General features: G+C 44.7%; 1 non-coding gene across 1 annotated transcript; it reads left to right on the top strand.

Annotated features, from left to right (window-relative positions):
• Window positions 1-15,645: 15,645 nt before the first annotated feature.
• On the top strand, window positions 15,646-15,726 carry trnas-uga (transfer RNA serine (anticodon UGA)). The gene has a single exon. It is a non-coding gene; the product is annotated as a tRNA-Ser (tRNA).
• Window positions 15,727-27,732: the final 12,006 nt, after the last annotated feature.

Here is a 27,732-nt window from a genome sequence, read left to right as displayed (position 1 = left end):
ATTAGATTAGATTAGATTACATTACAGTGTGGAAACAGGTCCTTCGGCCCAACAAGTCCACACCGACCCACCAATACCCCTACATTGACCCCTTACCTAACACTACGGACAATTTAGCATGGCCAATTCACCCGACCTGCACATCTTTGGACTGTGGGAGGAAACCGGAGCACCTGGAGAAAACCCACGCAGACACGGGGAGAATGTGCAAACTCCACACAGTCATTCGCCTGAGGCGGGAATTGAACCCGGATCTTCGGCGCTGTGAGGCAGCAGTGCTAACCACTGTGCCACCGTGCCGCCCACCGTGATAAAGGCCAGCCTTTCACCAACTCAGGGCAATAGCAACAGCAACAGCATTACAGTCGTTAAAGGCATTTTACATTTTTACAGATGACGTCCGTCAGCTAATGACAGATTCTGGTAAGTATTCTGTTTCGTGAAGTGAAATTGACAATTACCCAGCCAATAAAACAATAAAATGCATAAGTAGCCTGATTCTGTAATATGAAATATTAAATCTCTTGGTCTCCACAAGATGCTGTCAGGCCCGCTGAGTTTCTCTGTCAATTCCTGTTGTTGATTCAGATTTCCAGGATTCGCACTTCTTTGTTTTATGCTAGTCTGAATCCTGTTTGTGATAATACTCGATTAATTGCCAGCTCCATACAACATTCCCTGCTTTGGGAAGGTTGTCAACAACTTAGACAGTCAGTGGAAATCCCCCATTGCTGCAGCAGTGAGAGCACTGAATCCTTAACAGTAGACTTGCAGGGAAAGTGAAATATGGCGCTGTAACTTTTCTCAATGAATTCCCTTTCACTTATTACATTTGTGATCATTTTAACTGCACATCAGTTTCTTTCTTTCTTCCATTTCTGTCAGCTTGGAAAGGGTCTTCCCGCCCATCTGCACTGTGGGTCATCGGATATTCATCTGTTCGAGTCCAGAAGCTACTATTTCCTGGAGGACCTTCTCCACTGCATCTCGGGTGGGGTGGAGGCGAGGCTGGACCACTATATTCACCTGTCTATCGATATCGGAGAAGGGTCTATCTATTCCACACGACCAGGCTTCCTCATCGCTCTTCTGAATCTTGGTTATTATTACCCTTGCCATAGCACCTCCTTCCTTGATAACAGGAAATCGATATCCCGTGTCAGGTGTACCTGTAACGGTGGTAGATACATCTAAGTGCCAGTAACTGGGTAGGCAAGGATCTCTGCGTAAATATTTATTGTCTTATTTATAATCGTCCTGGTTACTAAACGGGCAGGGGTCGCATGTAAAGGTCAACTTAACATCCTCGGTTAAGATTACCGTCTGCGGTTGTATCCCAGACACCCCTGCCTTCACGAATCGTCCAGCCGTGCAGCCCCATATTTCTATGAATATTCTAATCACTACTTGCACATATTTGGATCCGGTGTTGTCCGATGTCTCATCAAGGTCAGCTACACGTTTGCAATGGCTGGCGTGTATTAAAGTGGTTCTTTCAGCTATCGTAACAGCTGTCTGTGTTGTAGGGAGCCCTTGGAACGGCCTCAGCCACCTCATCGCCTTCCTTCTTTTGCTCCTGAAGTCTTTCACCACTATCCAGTCCTCAGGTTCTAGATTGTGCATCTTCCCTTCTGCTGATTGGGGTAGTGCTGCCCTTCGTTTGATTCTGTATTTGAGACAGAAGTGTGGAGAGTTTTATAACGTAACATAACATCTCGTCCGCACAGTGGTCTGTTATCTGTCTTACCTTCGGTCTTGGGCCAATTCCTGTACTGGGTGGCCTACCAAACAAAATCTCAAACATTCGAAGATTTGCTCTTCGTCTCATTCATATACATTAGCACAACTGGAAATGCCGTTGTCCATGTCACCTCTAGTTCCTCACAACATTTTGTCAATTTATTTTTGAGAGTAGATTCTCTCTTTCCACTGCCCCAACGCTCGCTGGGTGGTAGGCACAGTGTTGCCTCATCTTTATTCCCAAGTAATCACTGATCTGCTGTAGGGCAGGATGTATAAATGGTTTTCCATTGTCGCTGCTTGGCCTTTCAGAGATGCCCCATCTCGGAATTATTTCAGTTAGCAAATCCTTGGCTACTGCACTGGCATCCTGTTTAGACAGTGGGAGCACTTCCACCCCTTGGGAAAACATCAACTATTACCAGACAATGTCTTTTCCCACGCTGGGCGTTAGTTCAATAAAATCCATCTGTAAATGTTCAAAGGGTCTTTGGGATTGGGGGTGTTCTGCATGATTCATCTGTATTCCCCTTACCACATTATTAGTGGCACAGATAACACATTATTCACATTATTTTTATGAGTAATAAGTACATCCCTTTCTGTACCAGCGTGCTGAAATATTGTCGTACATCCCCACTTTTGACACATGGTCCTTACTGTGTGTTATTTTGGCAAAGAATGGGAACAAAGATCGCGGTAGACAGTGTTTAACATTGGGGCCACACCACACCCATTTCCTCATTCTGCACCCTGCCCTTGTCCATTCACGCTTCTCCTTCGGTGTGGCCTGCGACTGTAACACCCATAAGTCTGCTTTGGGTTGCAAATATTTGACATACACATGTCAAACTGCTTGGCTGGTGTCCTTGCCGCTGAGTCTGCATTTCCGAGCAAAAGACAGCAAGGATGTCGGCAGGACTTTTGTTCAGATATTATATTGTGTTATTGGAGATGTGTAACATAACAATAAAGCGATATAACGTCCTTAACCCTGCTTGCCTTCTCCACACGGAAGGAGATGGAGACCCACATGACTGTGTCGCTGTAACTTATAAACTTTTCAGCCCCACACCATTCTTGCAGGATTCACCACTTCAGAATCCGGATATGGGGTTTTCCTTAAATGGAACAGCATTCGGAAGCAAGGAGGCAGGCCAGAATTGTGTTGGGTATGTTGTAGGAACTACCTCCGAGATAGTCAAAGCGGAATCACTCCCGTCTCATCTGTCAGCGCAAGCAGCGGATTTGATTTTCTTGAGTGAGGCATGCAAATTGGCTAAGGGAAGGACAGTGAATATGTGCACCGTTTGCAGATATGTATTCAGGCTTGTACATGAGTTTGGAATCCTGTGAAAACACAGGAGCTTCTTAACCTTAACTGGAGAGCTCATCACACACCATGCCCTGATTTCTGACTTCCTGGAGGTGGTCCTATTGCCTAAATCAACCGCTTTGTGTAAATGTGAAGCCCACACAAAAATAACGATTCAATTTCTCAAGGCAGTGAGAAGGCAGACTCAGCGGCAAGGACGGCAGCCCAGCAGACACCAAGTGATCAGATTGTCATGTGTATGACAAAAATGTGTACCCCGAAAGCTGACGTACAGGGGTTACAGTCGCAGGTCACGCCGGACGAGAAGCATGAATGGACAACGGCAGGGTGCAGCATGAGGAAAGGGGTCTGGTGTGGCCCCAATTGTGAACTATGTCTACTGTGATCATTATTCCTGTTCTATGCCAAACTGAGACACAGTAAGGACTATGTGTCAAAAGGGGGAATGTACGACAGTATTTTGGCACACTGGTACACTATGGGATTTAGTCACTACTCCCAGATATATTGTGAACGATGTGTTATCTATTCCACTAATAATGTGGGGAGGGGAATACAGATGAATCAGGCAGCACATACCGAAACCCAAATACCCTTTGAACATTTACAGATGTATTTTATTGAACTAACACCCAACGAAGAGAAAAGGTATTGCCTGGTAATGTTTGATATGTTTTCCAAATGAGTAGAAGCGCTCCCCACGTCTAAAGAAGATACCAGTGCAGTAGCCAAGGCTTTACGAACTTAAATAATTCCGAGGTGGGGCATCCCTGAAAATTGGCAGCGACAATTGGACATCATTTTTCGATATTTCCCTTTCGCAGCTCAGTGATTTCTTGGGAGTAAATTTTAGACAATACTGTGCCTCCCACCCAGCGAGCGATGGGGCAGTAGAAACTGAGAAGGCTACCCTAAAAAAAAGTAAATTGACAAAATGTTGTGAGGAACTGGAGGTGACATGGACAAAGGCACTTCCAATTGTGCTAATGTTTATGAGATCTCGAAGGAGAGCAATGGCCAATCTTAGCCCGTTTGGAATTTTGTTTGGTAGAGTGCCCAACACAGGAATTGGCCCTATACCTAAGGTAAGACAGCTAACACACCACTGTGAGGATGAGATGATATGTTACTGAATAAAACTCTCTACACTTTTGTCTCAAATACAGAATCAAGTGAAGGCAGCACTATCCAAATCCGCAGAAGGGAAAATGCACGATGTGGAAACTCCAGACTGGATAATGGTGAAAGACTTCTGGAGGAAAAGGCAAAGAGGTGGCTGGGACTTCCTTACAAAACATCTGATAGCTGTTAAGATCGGCGAAAGTGCAACGTGGATACACGCCGGTCATTGCAAACGTGTAGATGGACTTGAGGAAACATCGGATAATACCGGAAACAAATCAGTGCAAGTAGTGATTCGAAGCCTCATACAAATATGGAGCTGCCCTGGCAGGACGATTCGTGAAAGCAGGGGCGTCTGGGATACAGTCGCAGGTGGTAATCTTAACCGAGGATGCAAAAGGGATCTTTACATCCGACACATGGCTGGACAGTAACCAGGATGTCTATAAATGGGACGACAAATATTTAAGCACGGATCATTGTGGTCCGAGTGACTGGCACTTAGTAGTAGCCACCGCGGGTACAGGGACACCAGACGCGGGAAATAGGTATTCTATTATTAAGGAAAGAGATGCCATGGAACTGGTAATAATAACGAAGCCTCAGAAGAGCGATGAGGGAGCCTGGTGGTGTGGAATAGATAGACCCTTCTCCGACATCTATACATAGGTGAATATAGAGGCCCAACGTCCCACCCCCCGAGACGGAATGCAGAAGATCCTACAGGAAATAGTAGCACCAGGGCACGGCAACCCCCCAAACCAATTCATGGACCTATCCCCAAGCAGGATCGAGAGAATTACTGTCCCGCCAGGACCAGAAGGGAGTTAGTCGGGGCTCTTGAGCGAGTCTAACTTGATAGTGGATTTGTCCCTTCATGAGATAAATGGCGTAAATGCGATACCAGTAGGTTGTGAGGTGCGATGGGCCATCGCTAGATGTAAAAGGAACAGAGCGTGTGCCTTGGTACTAATAAAACACTCGAGATTAGAAGTTGGCTACCCTTGTTGGATATTTTTGCACACAGCCCGAAGTGGACTGACGAGCAAATTACAGAGAGCCTGGCAAGAAATGGTAGCTGCCTGCTTCCGTGGGCGGCGACTGCACATTCCCAGATAGGGGGAGCAATGAGGGCAAATCTCATGCCACCACTCGAACTCAAGGCTAACTGCAGTCCCAATGCTGACACGCTACCAAAAACAGCCATCCAAATAGTTGAAGGCAGGGGAATAACGTGCATTTGCATAAATCGGGGGAGACATCATTTGGGGATCTACCAGTAAACTGAGGCACTGTACTTGAACAATGAGTCTTGCTCTGCAACCTACGCAAATGGTATGAACATTAATATAAATTGTTCCTTTATCAATAATCTGACCATGATGGCAGTTAGAAAATGGTCTTGTGGAGAGAGAGGGTGCCACCACCATCCCCTGGGATGGATGGGGTGCTGCTACCCCGAGGTACTGTCTCGTGGTAGGATAGTGCTCTTCCCAAAGACCAGGAACGGATGACATCCCTCGGCATTGGAATACGTACACAGTCACAGACCCCTGGACTACACTAGGAGCGAACATTGGGTCGTCAATTCATTTGAAAGATTGGACAACGGTGGCAATAAACAAGATGAATGGCCTCACAAATGGTATATTACTGTTAGCAAATGAAACGGAGGAAGGTCTAACACTGATTAATGCTGAGTTAACGGCAGTAAGCGAAGCAGCAATACAAAATCGATTAGTAATGGACATACTGACGGCCAAGAGAAGTGGCGATTGTAAAATATTTGGTACCTCATGCTGCTTTAATATTCCTAATGTGTTCCAAAATATCACCAGTGTAATAAATCCTGTGAAGGTGGCAACAGGACCGCCTCACCAGCAGATGACTCCTTGTTCCATTGGGGGAGGATGGGGGTATTGGATCCTACATGCTCTGCTAATTGTGGGATTGGTCTTACAAATAATGCTTTGTATAGGCCCCTGCTTGTGTACCTGCCTACGACATTTGCTTATGAGTGCAGCGGGATACCAAATGGTAAAATAATCAGAGGCCCCACAGCAGGAATATCCGATTACATGGATCCCACCATACCTTGACGTTGAAGTGTGTGACGTGTGAAAAATGGACCATGTACAGGGCACACCAGAGCATGTGTAGATACCACGAGAAAGCTGTGTTACAGGTAGCTAGTGTCCAAGGAAAGGTGTTGTGCTCCCTAAGCAGTTTGATGTATAGCTGTGTGCCTTTTTATTTTTTAAGGGTGGAAATGCAATAGAAAATTAATGTTTATACTGAAATCTAATAAAACAAAGGGAAAACCAAGAACGACCTGACTGAAACGAGTGGCAAGTATTGCAGACAAAAAAAAAACTGAAGGCAAACCGACCTAACAGCTGACTTACATGGTCAGTTAAACCAACCTAACAGCAGACTTACAAGGCCAGTTAAACTACCATATCAACAGTCAAGGAATGAAAAAAAGAACTCCATATCTGGATACGATCTCGAATGTTCCAGGCTCCTAGCCATGAGGTGTTGACAAGGAGAAGCATTGTGAACCTATTCTAAACCAAATTGCTATTGGTAATCTTTACTTTGGAGTATCATTGGATAAAAGGAATATGTGAAAGCTATCAGGCGCCCCTCATATGTGGCGGCTTGCCAATGTATCTGGTCCCTTTGCTCTTGCTAGCATTTGAGTCGAGTTGATTTAATATCAACGACAGTATAACTGAGACGCTTCAGTGGCGAGCACCAGTCTGAAAAGTTTGTTGGCAGGAGCAGACGGCGCTTGTCCCTCAGCCAGCACATTCTGTTAGTTTTTTGAAGGTTTTCCGGACTTTTGCTGCCAATGACCATTCTTCTTGACACATTCCCAAGTTCTCCGTCAAAGATTTTTGGTGCAGGAAATACGTCACAAAATCGTGTTACCCCTCAGCTCTCCAGCGAATCCAAAAACTGCCAGCTATCAACATGGAACAGAAAAACAACTGACCAAGATAACCTATTTCTTGGCACAACGAAGCATTAACACTCTCTGTGAGGCAGCGTGAGTCATCTGGGTCACGAATTGGAGCACAAATGGCAGCGAGGCAATTCCAAACGGGCCTTACAAACTCATAGGAGCCTTAGTGCTCCACCATTATCCGGAAAGTGCTGAAGTAACACAAAACAGAATAGACTGACAGTGAACCACGAAAAGTGAATATTAGCAATTGCAATCTGTATTAGATTAGGTTCACAATGCGCTGTTGCCTCCACCGGATCAAGAGGGTCGATCACCAGCCTCCCTCATGAGGACAGAAATGCTGGAAATGTGAGAAATGTCACTAAGTTTCACATTACGATTGCCGTCCTTTTCGCCACAAAATCAAAAAAATGGGGAGCGGATTCAGTGCAGGATCTGGTTTCACAACAGGGGTGAAATACCGATCTGTATTCACTTTCAGAGAAAACTCTGAACGACACAAATAATCTGGAATATGACGTGGGTATCTGGGTCCCATAATATGTGACTAATGTAATAACCACAGCAGCAGGGGAACACAGCGTGGACATTTATATTTTGGAGACTCTGTGCTGTGCCACATCGCAGCATGGTTTAGAAGAAATGATTTCGTTTTATTCTGTTCAAGACAACTCATCTCTGCCAAACGTTATCAGCCTGATCCATTAGCATAAGTGGCAACACTCGGATTCAAACCTAAGCCTTCTTAAGGACGGGAATTTGAAAGACAGCGTCTTAACTTGCTCTGCCACCCTACCAGACAGGCAAAAACCGGCAAGCAAAGACCGTGTACCTGATGATACCCTGTCGCATGCTCACAGCGAGTGCACCTGTTCTGAAGAATAAGAACCTGAAAATCTACGCTAGCTCTGGAATCCGAGAATGGCAGACCATGTAGCGAGGTTATTCGGAACGCGTGCCATAACGAGTAGCAACTTACCTTGTCTTTCTCTTTAACCATGTATTTTCCAGCAGAACCATGAGCAACTGCCATCTGGCTACCGGCTGAGTTGGAAACCTCTGTGGGAATCGAGAAGATGCGACTCACTTCCTGTTCGTAAATCAAACAGTTCTTACTTAAAGTACAAAAATCACATTCTGTACGTATTGAGGGAAGGTCAAAGGCGATCTAAGTTGTGAAAGAAGTGTTAACTGTACATGGTTTTTATTTATTCGATGTGCGAAATGCTCTCCCTCTTTAGTCTCATTCAAGTCTCTTGTTGATGACTGAATCAGACAGAAGGCGTTTGAGAGGAGTTGCATTTGACTTGTATTCCTCTCTCTCCCTCGTCATACTTTCCTACAAATCTGTGATATCAAGAAAACAAAATGGATACAATGACATTCGGCACCCTGTCCTTAGTTTCCTCAATTTCAGTGGATTGATTTCAGACTACATGGTAATATTAGTGACTGTATGAGGGTGTGAGTCAACAAGTTCATCTGAGTCTGTCAAACCTTTCATTCCTGTTGATGACTGAATGAGGTGTAAGCATGCCCAGAGCTAAGAAACACGAATGTGTGAACTGCTACAAAACATGATTGAGGATTTCTGGTTTCGTTTCATACAGATTGAGTTACACCAGAGAGAGTTCAGATGAGGCGTTTCAAAGCCTACTTTGGGATGCGTTTGATTGAGACTGTACATCAGGAATCGAGTGTTCGCTGTGACTGAAGCAAATGAGTGTTCTCCTTGACCCTGAACCAGGCCGCCTTCACTTGTTAAGCAAATGCCTTAAGACAGGTACAGAAAGAATCAATATCCGAAACTGTGGCCTTCAAGTGGACGCCCGTCGGAGTATACAATTCGAAGCATATCGGCAACCAGGAAGGAAAGAACTTTAGTTGAGAGTGTGGTACTGGAAAAGCAGAGCAGGTCAGGCAGCACCCGAGAATCAGGAGAAACTGCATTTCTGGCAGGAGCGCTTCATCATCTCCAGTCTTCAAAGTATCTGAGGAGAGAAGCTGAACAAAGTTTCACACAACAATAAATTGGAACGGTAATTCTTTTCAGCGCAGCGGCAGATGCGGGCGAACAACGTCAAAGCAGGTTTGTTAATGAGAACAAGCACGAATGCTCCGTTCCCAACCGTTCAAACGCGACAGCAGGTAACAAGGGAACAAACGGAAACGCCTGTTTGATTTTGAAACGGGGACGTTTAGGGTGTGACGGGACGGAAAAGCGTCTTCACAATAATGCAACCGTGCCTACTGACAAACGTACAGCCCTGAAATTGGCAGCTGCTCAATGCACTAGCATGCTGTTTCGAGTAGATCGATGTTGTACGCGTTTATTAGCATGATTGAAAATGTTTGGAGAGGAAATAACAAAAGAGAAGCAGAGTATAAAGGTGGAAGTCAGGAGATATTCAATGAAAATAAGTCTGCGGAAAGGCATAGGGAAATGGAAATGGAGCAAGAAGTGTCATTTGTCCTGGTTCGAACTCTGTTTCCCTTTCCAATATACTCCCAGACCTGCTGAGATTTTTCAGCAATTTATTTTGCTGGTACAGAGACAGAAGATGGGAGAGTTATCCTGGACCAATCCACCCTCTCTGCTTTGTGGATATTTGATTTTCCTGTTCAGCCGGATCCCTTCTGTCCCACAGTGAAACCTCACAATCCTGCCCCACCACCACTCCAGTTGCTGACAATAAACTGTTCATTACGTAAACCCACATGAACACACCACGTGATCATTTTCCTTGTGAATCGGGTAACATTCTGGGAGAGTTCCATTCGCTTTCCATCAAAACATTCTGAATGAGTTAATTTTGGTGCAGAACCAACTGAGATGGAGCCGTCATTGTCAGTACCTCCGACAAGTGGCCATTCCCATTCAATGTTTCTGACCACTTTGGATGATGCACAGCTGGAGTGGTACATCACGTTTTGAAAGGGTCGCTGATGGACTTGTCTCTGGCACTTGAAGTAAAGTGGAGACAGCTGTCACTCAGAAAGTGGCGTGTGATCAAAAACAGGGGAACCGACGTGTCAACAGAAGCAACACTGTGTTATCATACTGCAAGAGGAATGGAGAGCCAGGATTATATTTATGAGGAAAGGCCACATCGTTGGGCGTGACCCCACGATCCTGAGACCAAGCGTCTTCTGCTTTACTGACTGAGCTAGCCAACCCAGGTGCCCATTGGCTTAATTGGCATTTGATTCTGAGCATAATTCACGTCGCACTGCAATTTGCAAGGATTCATTCATTCCACCCAATCAAAAATAACATCATTCACAACTTTCATATCCAATTGTTATTCCTTCGGAACATTACAGTTTATTTAGCACTTGTAGCGGGATTTAATGTTCAATATTAATACTTTAATATTTTTTTACCTCATGTTGAGGTCGCCGATGTGATTCCCAGTCGCTCTGGCAGACGGCAAATCATTCGGAAAATTACCTAAGGAAACACAATAATTTCTGGTTCGATTGTAGGAAACCCCGTCTGCCTGAGGAGACACAGTCCTCACAATCAACTTTTTTTTGTTTTTCCTACCGACAACTTTTACCACTTCTCAGTTCCGAGGCAAAAGATTTGATTTAAAACTTTTCCATAAATGGGAACAAACTCCCAATCTTCTGAAGCTGTTTCCAAATTAAAGTGGATATTTTGCCCCTTGTACACGGGAAGAGCTCTTGCTGAGGAAGTGGTTTACCTGAGCTGAGTCCCAGGGCTGAGCAGGAAGTCGCTGATTGAGCTGCAGTGGCCGCTTTCTGCTGGTAGCGGAGGTTTGCAGGGAGTGGGGTCTCATTCTGCTCCGTGTTCCCGTCTCACTCCATGCGGATTCGGGGTGAATTTCTGGTGATTACAATGTCGGTACCTGATCGGTCTCAATGATTGATCTGAAATAATTGAGGCGCTGTGCTTGGGTGGGCTCGAGCCACCAACATATTAGCCAAATGCGCTGACCATTTCAGACACACAACGTGGCACCAAAATCAGCCCTCCATGTATCCAAAAGCTGGCTGGTCCAGGGGATTTGAGGAGATTTTGGACTGTTCTCAGAGTCAGTCACTAATTTTCCCGCTCTGAAAGACAAAATATCTTCCTCATCTGAGTCTTATATGTTTGACACCTCTGTTCCCGCATCTTCCCAGATCTATGTCAGAGCAGAATAAATACCTAAAGTTCGGTCTGCACTCAGCAGAGCCAGCTGTGAGTATTTGAAACATTTTCATATTTTACCTCTGATTAAACAAATAGACATGATTTGCACATTGGATTTGCCAATAGTGAATCTACTTCAAGAGCACTGCAATTCAATTGGCGGTGAAAGCGCCAGGCAAATACAAGGACAGTTTTTTCTTTCTCGATCCAATGTTATGTTTACTAATCTCCCGGCGCATGAAAATGGATACTCCCCATCCACTTGGTTTGATAGGATCCCTTCGGGCCAACCAGTCCACACCAACTATCTGAAGAGTAGCCCAGCCAGACCCATTTCCTTTTGACTAATGCACCTAATATTATGGGGAATTTACCATGGCCAACTCAGGTGACCTGCACATCTTTGGACTGTTGGAGGAAACCCACGCAGACAGGGGAAGGATGTGTAAACTGCACACAGACAGTCGCCCGATGTTGGAAGTAAACCTGGGACCTTGGTGCTGTGAGGCAGCTGTGCCACAATTATCTCTCATCAATGCGTGTAATTCAACTTGGTCTCCCAGCATCCTACTGCTTTCTGAACCAAGAGAGGGGTCAGCGAATACTGGGGTCATGCTGCGGACAGGACAAGCAAAATACTTTTTCATGTTGTCAACCTCCATTCCATAAGATGTGTTAATCGCCGACGGCAAAGATATCGTTGTATCCTTGTGGTTACCGTGATGGGTAAGAAATTCAATGGGGTTTCTCCACGCAAGTGTGAATCTTGTCGAATACGTTTTTCAATGACTTTCTGTGGGAAGAATTCGCGCTCCAACTTGAAAAAACCCCTCTCAAAAATCCCGGCCGATTATTCAATTACACTTCATGAACTCAAGTTCTTAATCAGAAATGTACCACTATTAAAACTTTGGCTCTGTTTCTCTTTCCACAGATTCTGCTGGTCTCGTCGAGTTTCTGCAGTATTCTTTGAATTTACTGTGCAAATTGCTACTTTACATTACATTCCTTTAATCCCAGTCCTCTGTTTACTGACCCTGGTCAGTGACAAGTTTTCCTCCTGCTCGTCAAAGTGCCCATCCCCACCGTTCCCTCCCACATCATGATAAACAATCGCAGAGAATCTCCGGTTAACCTTCTTCGCTCCAAAGTGAAAGTTACCAGTCTCTGGACTCTCTCCTCATAAAGGGAATTCTCATCCCCAGACATGGTGCGAGACACAGGATTGTGAAGAGATTTTGGGAAAATATTGTTATGTGACAGCTGACAAATGTTAAGGAGGCAAAATATAGAAACCAATCTCCAGTTTTGTGAATCGTCAGAAACTCATTGGGAAGAGGAATCGGAGGGAAATGAGCAAGGGTGAACTGTCGGACTGAACAGAAACAGTCAAAACAGCTTCCCCTTCTTTCAGAGGACGGGACATTTATCTGTTGTTCTCAGGACACGAGCGGATCTTAGACATTGAAAGATTTTTTGTTCTTGTACCGAAGGATTTCCAACCTCATCCGTACTCCAGGACAATGAAAAAGCTTGGGACAAGACAAACACTGAGAAGCTCGAACCCAGACTGTCCTGGTTGTAGGAGAATTGGTTCCCAGTGACATGGGCATGTCTACAGTGGGTGGGATCAGATTCTTCCCTTGCCTCCATAATGAATGTCGCAGGCTTTAGTTTGGAAAAGTACAACGGAGTTGTACGGAGGAGAGTTGTCATTCTGGGAATGGCAGACTGAAGTTGAGATTCAGCAACAGCCTTCTTTCGAGGATAGTGCGAGGTGCTGGATCGCAAGTGTCAGTGCATTAGGCTGCTGAATGAAAGAGCCCCCAGGGCGACAGTGATACATGCACTTGCTGCATCTGTTTGCTTTCTTGCACAGTTTTGTTTTCTAATGAGGTCAGAAAGATATTCTCCAAATGGAAACACTATCGTGTGACGAACCACAAAGACATTTCGCATTGCTTTCACGATTAATGTCAAGAACTGTGACTGTTGGGAATCTGAAACCAAAGAGAAAAAGCTGTAGAAAGTAGCCGATTTGGGAGTACCTGTGGGAGAAAACACAGTGCTAATAAATTTCTGAAACATTCCCACTGATTGTCTCTCTACACATGCTGCCAGACCTGTTGGGTTTCTCCTGCAAATACTGTTTTGTATGTTAACTGAATGCCCACTCCACCTGTCAGGATGATGCACCCAGACTCACCATGCACCGACATTTTACGCATTTGTAAACTGTGAAATGATTGCATTCAAACACACCCAAATATGATTTACTCTTCCTCACCTCCACAAAGTGAGAGACCTGGAAAGTGAAGTGGCCAGTGTCGTCCTGACGTCGTGGATGAGTGGTTAAGGCAATGGAATTGAATTTCATTTGGCTTTCACCAGGCAGCTCCATAGTTCCCTTTATTCAACAGAAATATTGCCACTTCCGATTGCACCCTCTCCCTCTCAAATTGCAGATTGAAGCTTATTGTATTATGGTCACTACTTCCCAATGGCTCCTTCACTTCAATCTCGCTGATCAATTCTGGTTCGTTGCACCAGATTCAGATTTGCCTTCTCCCTGGGAGGCTCCAGCACCAACTTTTCTAAGAATCCATCTCGGAGGAACTCCACAAAGTCTCTTTCTTGACGTCCAATACTATGCTGATTCTCCCAGTCTACTTGCATTTTGATATCCTCCATAACACATGTAGTAACATCTTTGCGACATGTCAACAACAGCTCCTGATTCAACTTCCATCCGACATCCAATCTACTGTTTGGGGGCCTGTAGATAACTCCCAAGAGTGTCTTTTTACCCTTAGAATTTCTCATCTCTATCCACACTGACTCTACATCCCTGATTCTAGGTCCCCTCGCGCAAGGGACTGAATATTATCCCTTACCAATATGGCCACCTCACCCCCTCTGCCAGTCAGTCTGTCCTTACGATAGCACGTGTAGCCTTGAATATTCATTTCCAGGCCCTGTCCACTTGAAGCTACGTCTCAGTTATCCCCACAATATCGTATTTGCCAATTTCCAAAAGAGCCTCTAGCTCATCCATCTTATTTCTTAATCTATGCTGTCAAGGCCAGTTCGTGGTATTTCTCATACGGCAATAGTAACTTTCCTAAATTGTGGATTATAATTCCTCATACTGTACTCCAAGTGCTGTCTAACCGAGCTATCGTACATTGGAAATAAGACTTCTATCTCGTGCCCTAAAGTCCTTCAACTGGAAAGTTTGCCATTCTACAGCTTTCACAACTGATTTCTGGAACTGCTGCTATACTTCAATGACTTATTAAAACGACGCCAAGATGCATTTCTACAATTCTGTGCGTCAGAATTTCTACAACAATCAGTTTTTAAATTGTTACCTTGGAAGAAAAATCTACAGACCTTTCCCATCTGACAAGTATGATAAAGTCAATTCGTTTTTCTGTATTAAATCATGAGGGACATTGATGGGGTGACTAGACACGGTGCTTTCCCGCTGGTGAGGGAGTGCAAAATTAGAAAGATTATGTTTAAAATGAGAGGTTAAAGATTTAAAAAGGACCAAATGGGCAACGTTTTCAGGCGTGACTAGAATGTGTTGCCAGAGAACGTTTTGGAGACTGGTACAACTACAAATTTTAATGGCATCTGGATGGGAATATGAGTAACAAGCGTTTAGAGGGATGTGGGCCAAATGTTGGAAAATGGGACCAGATTAATTTAGGATATCTGTCCAGCATGGTCATATTGGAGCAGAGGGTCAGTTTCCGTCCAAAAAGAATGCAAATGCTTCAGTCAAAACGGTTTCCAGTTCCAAAACTTTGGTCAATCTTCCTCTCTTGTGCTCACAAGTTCTGTACCTGATGTCAGAACTTAAGAGTTTCATTCCTGGAACCATTACTATCAATCGTTTCCGAATTCGTTCTAATTCGGATATTTTTTTTCGAATGTGAGCCAGTGTTCAGGTATTTAGTATGAATATTTCTGGTACCAAATTGCGTTGAATATTAAAACTTATGAGCATATCCACTTCGGAACCAGGTGCTGGACAATTGAGTCCAAATCGCTCATATGCAAGGAGGCAAATGACTCCTTTGTGGTGTAAATACCGTGACTCTATAACTCCACGAAGAATCATTCTCACAAGTTCATCTGTGTCAGAATCCAGGCTGCGGTGAAAGCTGGTCAACCTACATATGTAACATTCACCTGGGTCACTGCAAAGGTTTTGGCGAAATCTTTGTGTCTTCATAAATTGTTCTTTCAACATCTGATGTATTTCATGGTTTCAGGTGTTTTACGATGGAAACAAAAAGGCTTCGTGCATCTGTGATGGCCGAGTGGTTAAGGCGTTGGATTTGAAATCCAACGGGGTTCCTCACGCAGGTTTGAATCCTGCTCGCAGCGTTATACTCGTTAAAAGCCTCTAATCTCTTAGTGGTCTTTTGCATATCATGAAGCTTGAGCGAGACTTTCAATTAAAAGTCGATTTTCGACCCAGTCAGTTAAAAGAATAAACTATGTGTCGAGACTGAAGAAAGCCACCAACGTCAATAAGGGTCAACACACTTGATGAGATATTGTGAAATTTAGATGCTCGGGCGCGAATGAAGCAAAGTATGATGCAATACAAAACATGTAACTGCAGACCTCATTTTCTCGGATCTGTTGAAAGACAAGCTGAGATAATAGGTCAGACCCACAATTTGTGATGATTCCAGACTAATGGAGTCACAGAGTCATACAGATGCAGAGCAAGGAAACAGACCCCTCAGTCACATCGTCCTGCAGACGAGATATCATAACATAATCTATTCCCATTTGCCAGCACTCAGCTAATATCCCGCTAAACCCTTCTTATTCATAGAATCATCCAGATGGCTCACAGACTCCACCACTTCCACTGGCAGCACATATCATGCACATGCCCCCTCTGCGTGTACATGTTATCCTTTAGGTTCCTTGTACAGCTTTCAAGTCTAACCATTAACTTATGCCATCTCGTTCTGGACTCCACCATCCGAGAGAAAAGACCTGGTCTATTTATCCTATCTCTGCCAATTATGATTTTATCAACCTTTATAAAGGTACTCCTCAGCCTTCGATACTCCATGGAAAACAACCTCAGCGTATTCAATCTCTCCCCATAGCTCAAATCCTCAAACCCTGGGAACACCCTTGCCAATCTTATGGGAACCTGTGCAAGTTTCACAACATCCTTCTGAGAAGAGTGAGACCAGAATTGCACACAATATTCCAAACGTGGTCTAGCATTGCCCTAAATACTCGCAAAATAATCTCCCCTCTTCTTTACTCAATGATTTGACCAATGATGAAAGGTATACCAAGGAGCTTCTTCACGGTCGTACCGACGTGCGACTCTACTTTTAATGAATTGTGAACCTGCACTCCAAATTCACTTTGTTCAGCAACACTTCCCAGAACCTTGCCATTACGTATAGACTGGAAAAGCTAGGGAGACCAAAGATATTCCCTGAAACGGTCTGCAATTTGGCGCTAGGTCTCTCTGATGTAGACAAGAACATACCAGGAGCAATGGATGCGATAAATCCACGTAAATCTCTCGTGAATTGCAACAATTTTTGAGGCCTGAGACGTAGATAAAGGAGAGTAGAGTAATGTAGAGAGAGCGTAGAGTAGCTTTATTTGTCATTTCTACCATATACAACTGGGACAACAAAAACGCGACAGTGTTGCTCCAGGACCAGTGTACCATTTGAATACACAGACTACACGACAGTACAATGACACACAGGGCAGCATAAAATGCACAAAAAGTGCGATACCTGTAACACTGTGCAGTAATTCCTGACAACAAAAGACAACAGAGGAAATGGTGGACAATTCACAATTTAACAATGAATGATCATTAACAAAATATTGTTTGATCTGCCATTCAAAAAAGTCGTCCAGAAATTGAAAATGGAAGAGAGTGTGATCATACAGTGTTGAGAAGCTTGAAGACTTGGGGGACGAAGCAATTGAACAGTCTGGGCGTAAGAGGCTGAATTTTCTTGTATTTTCTGATAGATTGCAGGAGTACAAAGAATTTGAATCAAAGATGTGTAGGGTCGTCCAAAATGCTGTTTGCCTTGCGGATGCAGTTTGAGATGCAAATTTCTTTGATGGAGGGAAAAAGATACCGATGATCATCTCAGCTATCATTACTATCTCTTGTCGGTTCTTACGATCCGAGCTGGTGGAATTCCGAAACCAGGCATTGATGCAACTGCACAGGATATTCTCAATTGACTCTCGCTAGAACGTGGTGAGGACAGCATGTGGGAGATCGGCTTTCCTCAACATACTCAGGAAATGGATACGCTGTTGTGCTTTCTTGGATATATAGCTGGTGTTGTGGGACAAGGTGAGACTACCCACCAGATAGACGCAAGGAGACTTGTTGCTCTTCTCCATCTCCATGGGGGAGCCATTGATGTTAAGCAAAGTGTGATGTTTCTCTGCCGTCTTTAAGTCAACAGCCACATCTTTCGTTTTATACACGTTTAGAGACAGGATGTTGTCTCAGCAGCAGTACTTTCACTGCTGCACCACCTCTCTGTATTCTGACTCATCCGTTCTGCTGATGAAATCCACTACCGTCATGTTAACAGCGAATTAGTTTTGTAATATGAGCTGGACATCGTTGCACAGCCACGTGAAAGCAGGATGAACAGTCGTGTACCAAGCAACAGCCCTGGGAGGTCCCGTGTTAAGTGTGATCCTGTTGGAGATGCTGTTCCCAATCCGGACTGACACTGATCTCCCAGTCAGTAAGTCCAGGATCCAGTCAAAGAGGGAGATATTCAAGCCCAGCAGACACGTCTTTCCAATCGGTTGCTGAGGAATAACAGTGTTAAATGTGGAGCTGATTTCCATGAACAGCAATCTGACGTAGGCGTCCTTCTTGCCAGGTGGATGAGGGCCAGTTGGAGGGTTGCAGAGATGGTGTCATTTGTTCAGCGATTGGGACGATACACAAACTGCAGAGTTTCCAGTAAGGGAGGAGGGGAGTGCAGCAGGGCCTTGATCCATCTCATCAAGAGCCTCTCGAAACAATTCTTGATGATGAGTGTTAACACAACGGGGCAGCAGTCATTAATGCAGGACACTGAAGACGTCTTCGGCACAGGGATGGTAATAGTGACCTGAAGCACGTTGGAACTATGGCACAACTCACGGAGATCTTAAAGTTGTCCGTGAAAATATCCATCTGCACGTCAGAACATCCTCTCAGCATTCTGCCAGTGATGTTATGTAGTCCAGCAGCCTTTCGTGGGTTAACTCTACATTGAGTTTTCCTCATGTCAGGCGTGGTAAGAGACAGCACCAGGTTATTGGAATGGTCTTCCTTGCTGCAACATCATTTCATGGTCCAAATCATGCATAGATTTGTTCAACGCATCCGGGAGGGAAGCATCACTAACCAGAAGGCGATGCTATGCTGTGTTTGGTGATGGCTTTAATACTCTTGAACATGCTCTGAATCTCACTGTCCTGAAAGAGGTTGTATATTCTCTGCACGTGTGCACGCTTTGCCTCTTTGATGGCCCGGTAAAGATTGGTTCTTGCTGTTGTCAATGCCATGTTGTCACGTGCTCTCAAGGTGGAATCACGGGTCCTCAGCAGTGCACGCACCTTTGTCGTCATCCACGGCTTCTGGTTGTGGACAGAGGTGACTGTCTTAGACATAGTGACGTCTTCAATGCACTTATTAATGCAGCAAATCACTGATATCGTGTACTCCTCTAAGTTGATGGAGTCATCATCGGTACTACCTCATTCAATACGTATCAGTCAGTGTGCTCAAAGCATTCTTGAGGAGCAGAATGGCTCCGCCTGGCCAGGATTTCACCTGCTTCAGAATCGGGTTGACACTTCTGACCAGCGGTTTGTATGTTAGAATTAGCATAGCAGTGATGTCGCCTGAGGAGCCAAAGTGCAGGCAGGCTCTGCCCTGTTTGCATTGAAGGTGTTTGCACAAACAAGATACAGCGTGCTCTACCCTCTCAAATTAAAGTCCATATGCTGAAAGAATTTAGGGAAGACAGACTTGAGATTCACATGGTTAAAATCTCCAGCAAAAGCAAACATTCCAACAGGCTGTGCACTACATAGTCCGCTAATACCCTTATACAGTTCACATAATTCGTCTTGAGCCTTTAGCACTGCAAGGAATATAGAGGTACACCCCGACTATAAGGACAGCACTGAATTCCCATGGCAAATAAAATGGTCTGCATCCAAAAATCACCAACTGCATCAGTGATACGCAGTAACTGGAGTCTAGCACAGAATCTTTGCAACTTTTCATGTTGATGTGGACACATAGACTCTCACCTCGAGCCTTCCTGTGCTGAACTGCATTACTGTCAGCGGGAAAAAATGCACGACAATCTAGCTGTATGTAAGTGTCTGGAACTCTGTCACTAAGCTATGTATCCATGAAAACAAAGAGGCAGCAGTCCCTGCACTCACGCTGAGAAGTCTGCCGCAGTGGAATGCAATCCAATTGTTGTCCACGGAGCTGACATTACAGAGTATAATGGATGGGAGAGCTGACCAGCTTTGGTTTGCTTTTAGCCGAGTACGAACCACTGGTTTTCGGCCGTTCCTGGGCAGTAGCATTGTTTGTAGACTGTAACAGTACTCGTAAACACTGGGTTTCCTGTTTCCCCTGTGCCTAAGAAAACTGACATTCGGTCGCCCTCGGTCAGGAGAGGACACTGCGAGGTGAGGTATGGCAGCAGCTCTTGCACCCTGAAAGACCAAGAGCAACTCGGGGACTGTTTCAGAAGCATCCGTGGTACGCACCCCCAAATCAAGTCAAACTTCCGGTTGCCAGCCATTTAAAATGCGCCTCCCACTCCCCCAACGACGGATCTAATCTGGAACACGTCCTCTGTCAAATTAAGGCCACACTTAAACTGGCGGAAGAACACTTCACCTTCCGACTCAGAAACTTACAAACTTAAAGCATCGACATAGAAATCACCAGGTTCGAAATCTCCACACCACGCACCTCATCGCAGATCCAGCCCTCCCTCTCTGCCCTATCCCCTGGAAGTGACCTAACTTGTCCATCTTTCTTCCCACCAATATGTTCCACAGCCGCTAGTGCCCAATCTCATGCTCGTCCTTCCTGCACCCATTTAAACACCATCCTCCTTACCTGTCCCCCAAGACCTACCCTTCCCTGTAATTATGTGTCAGCATCGATCCCCCTTCCCAGTTATAGCTAAAGTCCTGCTCGAAACGTCGACTCTCCTGCTGTTCTGATGCTGCATGAACTGCTGTGGTTTTCGTTTCTAGCTCTTCTTTTATTTTAATCGACTCTGACTTTCCATCATTTCTGTCCTCATTATCTCCATTTGGTGATTTTCCTAATTCTTGATAAAAGTTGCAGCCTCCACTTATAGTTCGTTCTCCAGAATTTACAAGCATGTTTTCTTGTTGCTTTCAAATTATAAATAAATTCAGTCCATGAAATCATGCAGCAAAAGTGTTCAATTCGATTTAACAAGAAATTGTTGACTGTGCTCCAAACGGATTAGATGCAGAATTGTTCGTGGAACCGTGGTTGATCTCGTCCAGAAATTCTATATCTCCTGGGGTCACTTGAATGGATAGTTCATACGTTGTTCAGCAAAAACTGCCATTCAAAGCGGATCAGGTAAACTGTCAGATACCACGCCAAAACTAAAAGACAAGAATTAATCGACAGCTCTGGCAACATATGAGAAGAGATAAACAGGATCAAACTGATTAACGAATTCGAAAACAAGACGATTTGAAACATTCTTTCATTCAGAAGACACTCCACGGAGTAAATGCGACTTAAATATTGGCTCTAGCGTCAAAGATGTTGACACACTTCCGCACCAAAACAGCTCTACCATTGGTGTCAAATCAAAACTAACAAAGCACGAGTCACTTCGACATTTCCTGTCGGTAGACTCTGTCAAAAGACCGCTTCAGGCCCGATATAAGAATGAGGCGTGGGGTGACATCTATTCGCCAGCGGATTATTTCATTATTGCTCTCGATCCACAACCGTAATTCCTTTTGAAATTCTTATCCATCAGCACGAATAGAGTTGCATTATGCACAGGTTTGCTCCTCGAAAGAAACAGCGAAAACTTATCAATGCAGACGCAAATTCAAGTTGTTTCTGACCGACCAGAAGACGGATATGGCGATACAAAGTGAATACAGAACACAATCACTGTTTTCTGGGAGTGAGATAAATGTACTGGGAGAATGGAAAGATATATTTCGAAGAAAGGTCACATACCACTGACACAAACGAAATGTTCTTGAGCCGTTACCTTAATCTGCCCTTCATGTCCGTCAGTGCTACAAACATTCTCTTAGCAAATCAGTGATTTGTGTGCTTTGACATTCTCTCCGTCTTGTTTCTCTTGATTTTGAAACTGAAACTGAATAAGAGTAATGCACCCTATTTCATTGCAAAGATCAGGAGATCAATTTATAAGAAAACAGAGGTAAAGCTACGTCTGTCTTTAGACAGAACACACAGTTACCATTTCGACTTCAAAAAGTCTTCTTCAGAAGACTTCACAATGAAGTCGAAAGGACGAAACTGAAAGAGTAAACACAAAATGAAATGAAAAGCCAAAATCCCGCGAATACACCATCCGCAAGTGCAGCAAGTCTTACTCAAATATTTTGTATTATAACTATCAACATCAGTGGATTACGTAAAAAAGCTCATTCTTCAGCTCCCAACCTGTTATGACGTAGTTGGTAAAGTCAGAAATATGATTAGGTTAAGGTGCATTTAAGCGGGATGTATGAATTCTGAAAAAAGAACAAGTGCGTGATCTGCTTTGAAGAAGTTTTGCAGTGATGAAAATGGAATGTAGTTACAGTAAGAGGGCCGTAATTAATACTCAAAATCATTGCCGCACACAGGGACGCTATTCTTTTTGCGATGTTTCTATTCAAACATTTTCTAATCATGACTGCTGTCAAGTTTGGAATCCATTGCAAGTTCGGGTGACTGCCTGAGTGGAGTTTGCACATTCGTCCAGGTTTTGCGCCGGCGCCTTGGTTTGCTACCAAGTTGTAAGCGTTTGCCGGTTATTTGGAATAGCAATGGAACATACACGGTTATACAGATAGGGAAGTGGAGAGGGTCTAGATAGGATGTACTTCAGAGGATTGTTATGGAATTTTATAGACAGATTGCTCAGTCTGTTCGTTCCTGGTAGTTTACATGGACAGAGAGGTGTCAGGTTACCCTTCCCTGAGCGAGATACATTGACAGAATAGCGTTAGTTGCTCTTCCCTGGTTCAGTTACATGGATAGAGTAAGGTCAGTTTGCACTTCCCTGAGCGAGTTGCTTTAATAGAGTGGTGACAGTCTGCTCTTCACTGCGTGAGTTAAACTGAAAGACCGGGGTCAGTTTTCTCATCGCTCGATAATTTATGCTGACAGTGTGGGTTCAGTCTGCTCTTCCCTGGGCGAGTTGCATTAGCAGAGAGGAGTCTGTGTGCCCTTCACTGGGCGAATGACATAGAAAGAATAGGATCAGTCTGATCTTCCCTGTGTGAATTACATTGACAGAGTAGTGTCAGACTGTCCTTCAGTGAACGACTTATATTGACCATGTGGGATCAGTCTGCTCAGTTACACTGAGAGGGTGGAGGTCAGTCTGCTCTTCCCTGAGTGAGTTACATTGACAGAGTGGCGTTAGTCTACCTTTCACGGAGTGAGTTATTTGGACAGTGGGGGTCAGCCTGCTCTTCCCTGGGTGAGTTACCTTGACAGAGTGGTGTCAGTTTGCTCTTTCCAGGGTAAATTTCTTTGATAGCGTGGTGTCAGTATGCTCTTTACTGGTCGAGTTGCATTGACAGAGGTGAGTTTGTTCATCCCTCGGTGAGTTACTTTCCCAGACAGTCAGCTGTTCCCTGGGTGAGTTCAACAGAATGTGTGGGTACAGTACTGTCGTCGCTCAGTAAGTTATATTGACAGTGCATGTTCAGTCTGCTCTTCCCTGTGTGAATGACATAGATAGAATGGGATCAGTTTGCTTTTCCCTCGCTGAGTTATTTTGACAGAATGAGGTCAGTCTCGTCTTCATTCACGCGTTTCAATGACAGAATCGGATCAGTCTGCTCTTTCTTGGCTGAGTGACATAGACAGAATGAGGTCAGCCAGCTCTTCCCTGTGTGAGTTTCATTGATAGCGTGGTGTCAGTCTGCTCTTTCCTGGTTGACTTAGATTGACAGAGTGCCATCAGTCTGCAATTTCCTCTTTGAGTTACTTCAACAGCGTGAGGTCAGTCTGTTCTCCCCGGTTGAGTCACACTGACAGAGTGGGGTCCGTATGCTCTTCCTTGGGCTAGTTGCCTTAACAGAATGGGGTCAGTCTGCTCTTTTCTGGGTGAATTACATTCACAGAGTGCGGTCAGTGTGCTCTTCCGTTTGTGAGTTATGTTAACAGAGTCGAGTCAGTCTCCTCAACCCTGGATGAGTTACACTGACAGGGTGGGGTCAGCCTACTCTTCCCTCGGTAAGTTAAGTTGACAGAGTGGCGCCATTCTGCAATTTCCTGGTTGAGTAACATTGACACCGTGAGTTCAGTCTGCTCTTACCTGGGCTAGTTACCTTAGCAGAACGGGGTCCGTCTGCTATTACCTAGATGATTTATATTCACAGAATGGAGTCAGTCTGATCTTTTCTGTGAGAGTTAGATTCAGTGCCTGCTGTTTGTCTATTATTCAATGGGTTAGTTCCTGTAACAGTTTGGAGCCAGTCTGCTCTTCCCTTGGCGAGTTACTTTCACAGAGTCGTGACAGTCTACTCTTCCCTGGGTGAGATAACCAGAAAGAATGCATCAGTACTCTCTTCGTTGTATCCGTTACCAAGATTGTGTGGGTTCAGTCTGCCTTTCCCTGGGCGAGTTACATTGAGAGTGGGATCAGTTTGCTCTTCCCTGGGTGATTAACATAGACAGAATGGGATCAGCCTGCTCATCTCTGGGTGAGTTACATTGACAGTGTGAGGTCAGGCTAATCTTCCCTGCGAGTGTTTCATTGGCAGAATCGGATCAGTCTGCTCTTCCCTTAGTGAGTTTCATTGACAGAGTGGCGTCAGTCTGCTCTTTCTTGGGTCAGTTTCATTGATAGCGTGGGGTCATCCTTCTCTGTCCGGGTGGAGTTACATTGACAGTGTGGGGTCTGTCTGCTCTCCCTTGAGTGAGTTAAATTGACAGAGTGGTGTCAGTCTGCTTTTCCCTGGATGGCTTACAATGACAGAATATGGTCTGTCTGCAATTTCCTGGTTGAGTTACATTGACAGATTGAGTTCAGACCGCTATTCCCTGGGTCACTTGCATTGACAGAGTGGGTCGATCTGTTCTTCTCTGGGTGAGTTACATTTTAAAAGTGGAGTCAAACTGCCCTTCTCTGACAGAGTTACATTGACAGTGTGCGGTAAGTCTGCTTTTCCATGGATGTGTTATACTTACAGTGTGTGGTTAGCTTGCTCTTTCCTGGGTGAGTTTCATCGACAGGTGGATGTCAGTCTGCTCTTTCGTGGGTTAGTTACATTAACAGTGTAGTTTACGTCTGCTCAATACTGAGTGAGTTATCGTAGTGGACTGGCATCAGTCTGCTCTTTCCCGAGTGAGTTTCATTGACCGAGTGGGTCAACCTGCCTTCCCTGGATGACGTTGTAGACAGTATGTGGTCAGTCCCTGATTGAGTTACATTGAAAGATTAGCATCAGTCTTTTCTTTCCTGAATGAGTAATATTGACAGAGTCGCGTCAGTCTGTTCTTTCCTGGTTGAGTTACATTGACAGAGTGGTTCAATCTGCTCTTCCTTGGTCAAGTGACAGAGACAGAGTGGGTTCAGTCTGTTTTCCCCTGGTTGATGGACAAAGGCAGCATGTGGTCAGTCTATTCTTCCCTGGATGAGTTGAGTTGACAGAGTTGCATCAGTATGCTCTTCCCTTGGTGATTTGCACTGAGCGTGTGGGGTCAATCTGCTTTTCCCTGGCTGAGGTACTTGTAGAGACTGGGGTTTGTCAGAGTGAGTTCAGTCTGCTCTTCCCTGAGTGAGTTACATTGACAGAATGGGATAAGTCTGCTTTTTCCTAGGTGAGTTAAACTAACAGACTGGGTACAATCTGCTCTTAACTGGGTCAGTTGCATTGACAGAGTGGCGTCAGACTGCTCCTTCCTGAGTTCATGACATTGATGGAATAAGCTCGGTCTGCTCTTCCCTCATTGAGATACATTGGCAGAGTGGGCTCCCCACCTCTTCCCTGGGAGACTTACTTTGACTGAGTTGTGTCAGGATTCTCATTCGTGGAAGAGTCAATATTCTCTTCGACGGAGTATTTGTCAGTCTGCAATTTCCTGGTTGAATTGCATTGACAGGCAGTGTTCAGAACGCCATTCCCTGGGTGAGTGGCATTGACGGAGCGGGCCAGTCTCCAATTCTCTGGATGAGTTCCGTTGTCAGAGTGGAGTCAGTCTGCTCTTCTCAGGTTGAGTTACCTTACCAGAGTGGGATCAGTCTGCTCTTCCCTGGGCGAGTTACATTGACACAGTGGAGTCAGTCTGCTCTTCCTTGAGACCGTTTCTTTGACAGATTGGCGTCAGTCTGCTCTTTCCTAGATGAATTAAATAGACAGAGTGTTGTCAGTCTCTTCTTCCCTGGGTGAATTACATTGACAGAATGGAGTCAGTCTGCTCTTCCTTGTGTGTGTTACATTGACAGAGTGAGGATAGCCTGCTCTTCTCTCAGTGAATTGGATTGACAGAATGAGACAAGTCTGCACTTCCCTCAGTGAGTTTCATTGACAATGTGGCGTCAGTCTGCTCTTCTCTGGGTGGGTTACATTGAACGAGTTGTGTCACTCTGATTTTCCCTGGAGAGTTACGTGGACTGATTTGGGTCAGTTGGCTGTTCACTGGATGAAGTACAAAGGCAGAGTGGGGTCATTCTGCTCTTCCCCGGGCGAGTTACGTATACATAGTGGAGTCAGTCTGTTCTTTCCTGAGTTAGTTGCATTGACAGTATATGGTCAGTCTGCTCTTCGCTGGGTGAGGTGTATTGAAAGAATGGCGTCAGTCTGCTCTTCCCTGGATGTGTAGCATTGAACAAGTTGAGTCGGTCTGCGCTTCCCAGGGTGAATTTTATTGACAAAGTGGGGTCAGCTTTCTCCGCCCTGTGTGAGTTTAATTGACAGAGTGGTGTTGGTCTGCTGTTCAGCAGATGAGTTATTTTGACAGTGTGGGGACAGTCTGCTCCTTTCTGGGTGAGTTACACTGACAGGGTTAGGTCACTCTGTTCTTCACTGGATGAGTTGCACTGAATATGTGGTGACAGTCTGCTATTCCCTGTATGTCTTACAGTGACAGAGCGCGGCCAGTCAGCACTTTCCTGGTTGAGTTACATTTATAGACTGCGTTCAGACCGCTCTTCCATGGGTGAATTACATTGTCAAAGTGGAGTCAGTCTGCCCTTCTCTGGGCGAGTTGCATTGACAGAGTGGGGTATATCTGTTCTTCCCAGGGTGGGTTACACTGACATAATTGGGTCAGTCTGCTCTTTCCAAGGTGAGTTTACATTAATAGAGTATCAGTGGTTACTGATTTTTACTGACTGTAAAATTTTCCAAGGATCAGTGGTTACTGATTTACTTTGGAACGAGTAACAGGAATAAAAAGTAATGGGTAATGGTAAATTATTGGCAATGTAGATCAGTGGAGAGATCTTGATGTCCATCACATACATCCCATAAAGTTGCCGCACAGATTGATAATGCTGTTAGAGGCATACAGTGCGCTCACCTTTATTGGTAGTGGGATTGATTTTCTCATGTCGTGTGGTCATGCTGCAAACGTACAATATTCTGGTGTGGTCGCACTTGTCGCTTTTCATATTGTTCAGGTCCACGCTTTATAGGAAGGAGGTGGAAGCATTGGAAAGGCTCTTAGCAGAAATTTACCAGCATTTTTCCTGGTATGGAGGGAAGGTCTGATGAGGAAAGGCTGAGGGACTTGAGGATCTTTGTCACTGAACTGAAGAAGGTTGAGAGATATCTTATTACACATATGCAAGATGATCCGAGAATTGATAGGGTAGGCAGTAAGTGTAAATTTCCTCGGATGGAGATGGCTTGGAGGAGGAGACATAGCTTTAAATTGAAGAGTGATAAGAGACCACATCTGCGCACAACACTGCACAATGTTCGAGATGAAGTCTTACTAAGACCTCTCAGCTGCAATAAGCTATCTTTACACCTGTCATAGTTGTTCTCAATAAAACAGCTTTTGCCTTTCAGTTTCTGATCATTTTCGATGCAGATTACTTTCTACTTGTCTTCGAAGTTTTACAGAGTGGGATAAGGCCC

This window comes from Chiloscyllium plagiosum, unplaced genomic scaffold, assembly GCF_037043375.1.
Source record: "Chiloscyllium plagiosum isolate Xiang-an unplaced genomic scaffold, Cpla_swu_hap1 HiC_scaffold_37, whole genome shotgun sequence".
Classification (NCBI taxonomy): Eukaryota; Metazoa; Chordata; class Chondrichthyes; order Orectolobiformes; family Hemiscylliidae; genus Chiloscyllium; species Chiloscyllium plagiosum.
The sequence above is the reverse complement of the archived record's forward strand: the minus strand, read 5'-3'. Positions and strand labels throughout refer to the sequence as shown.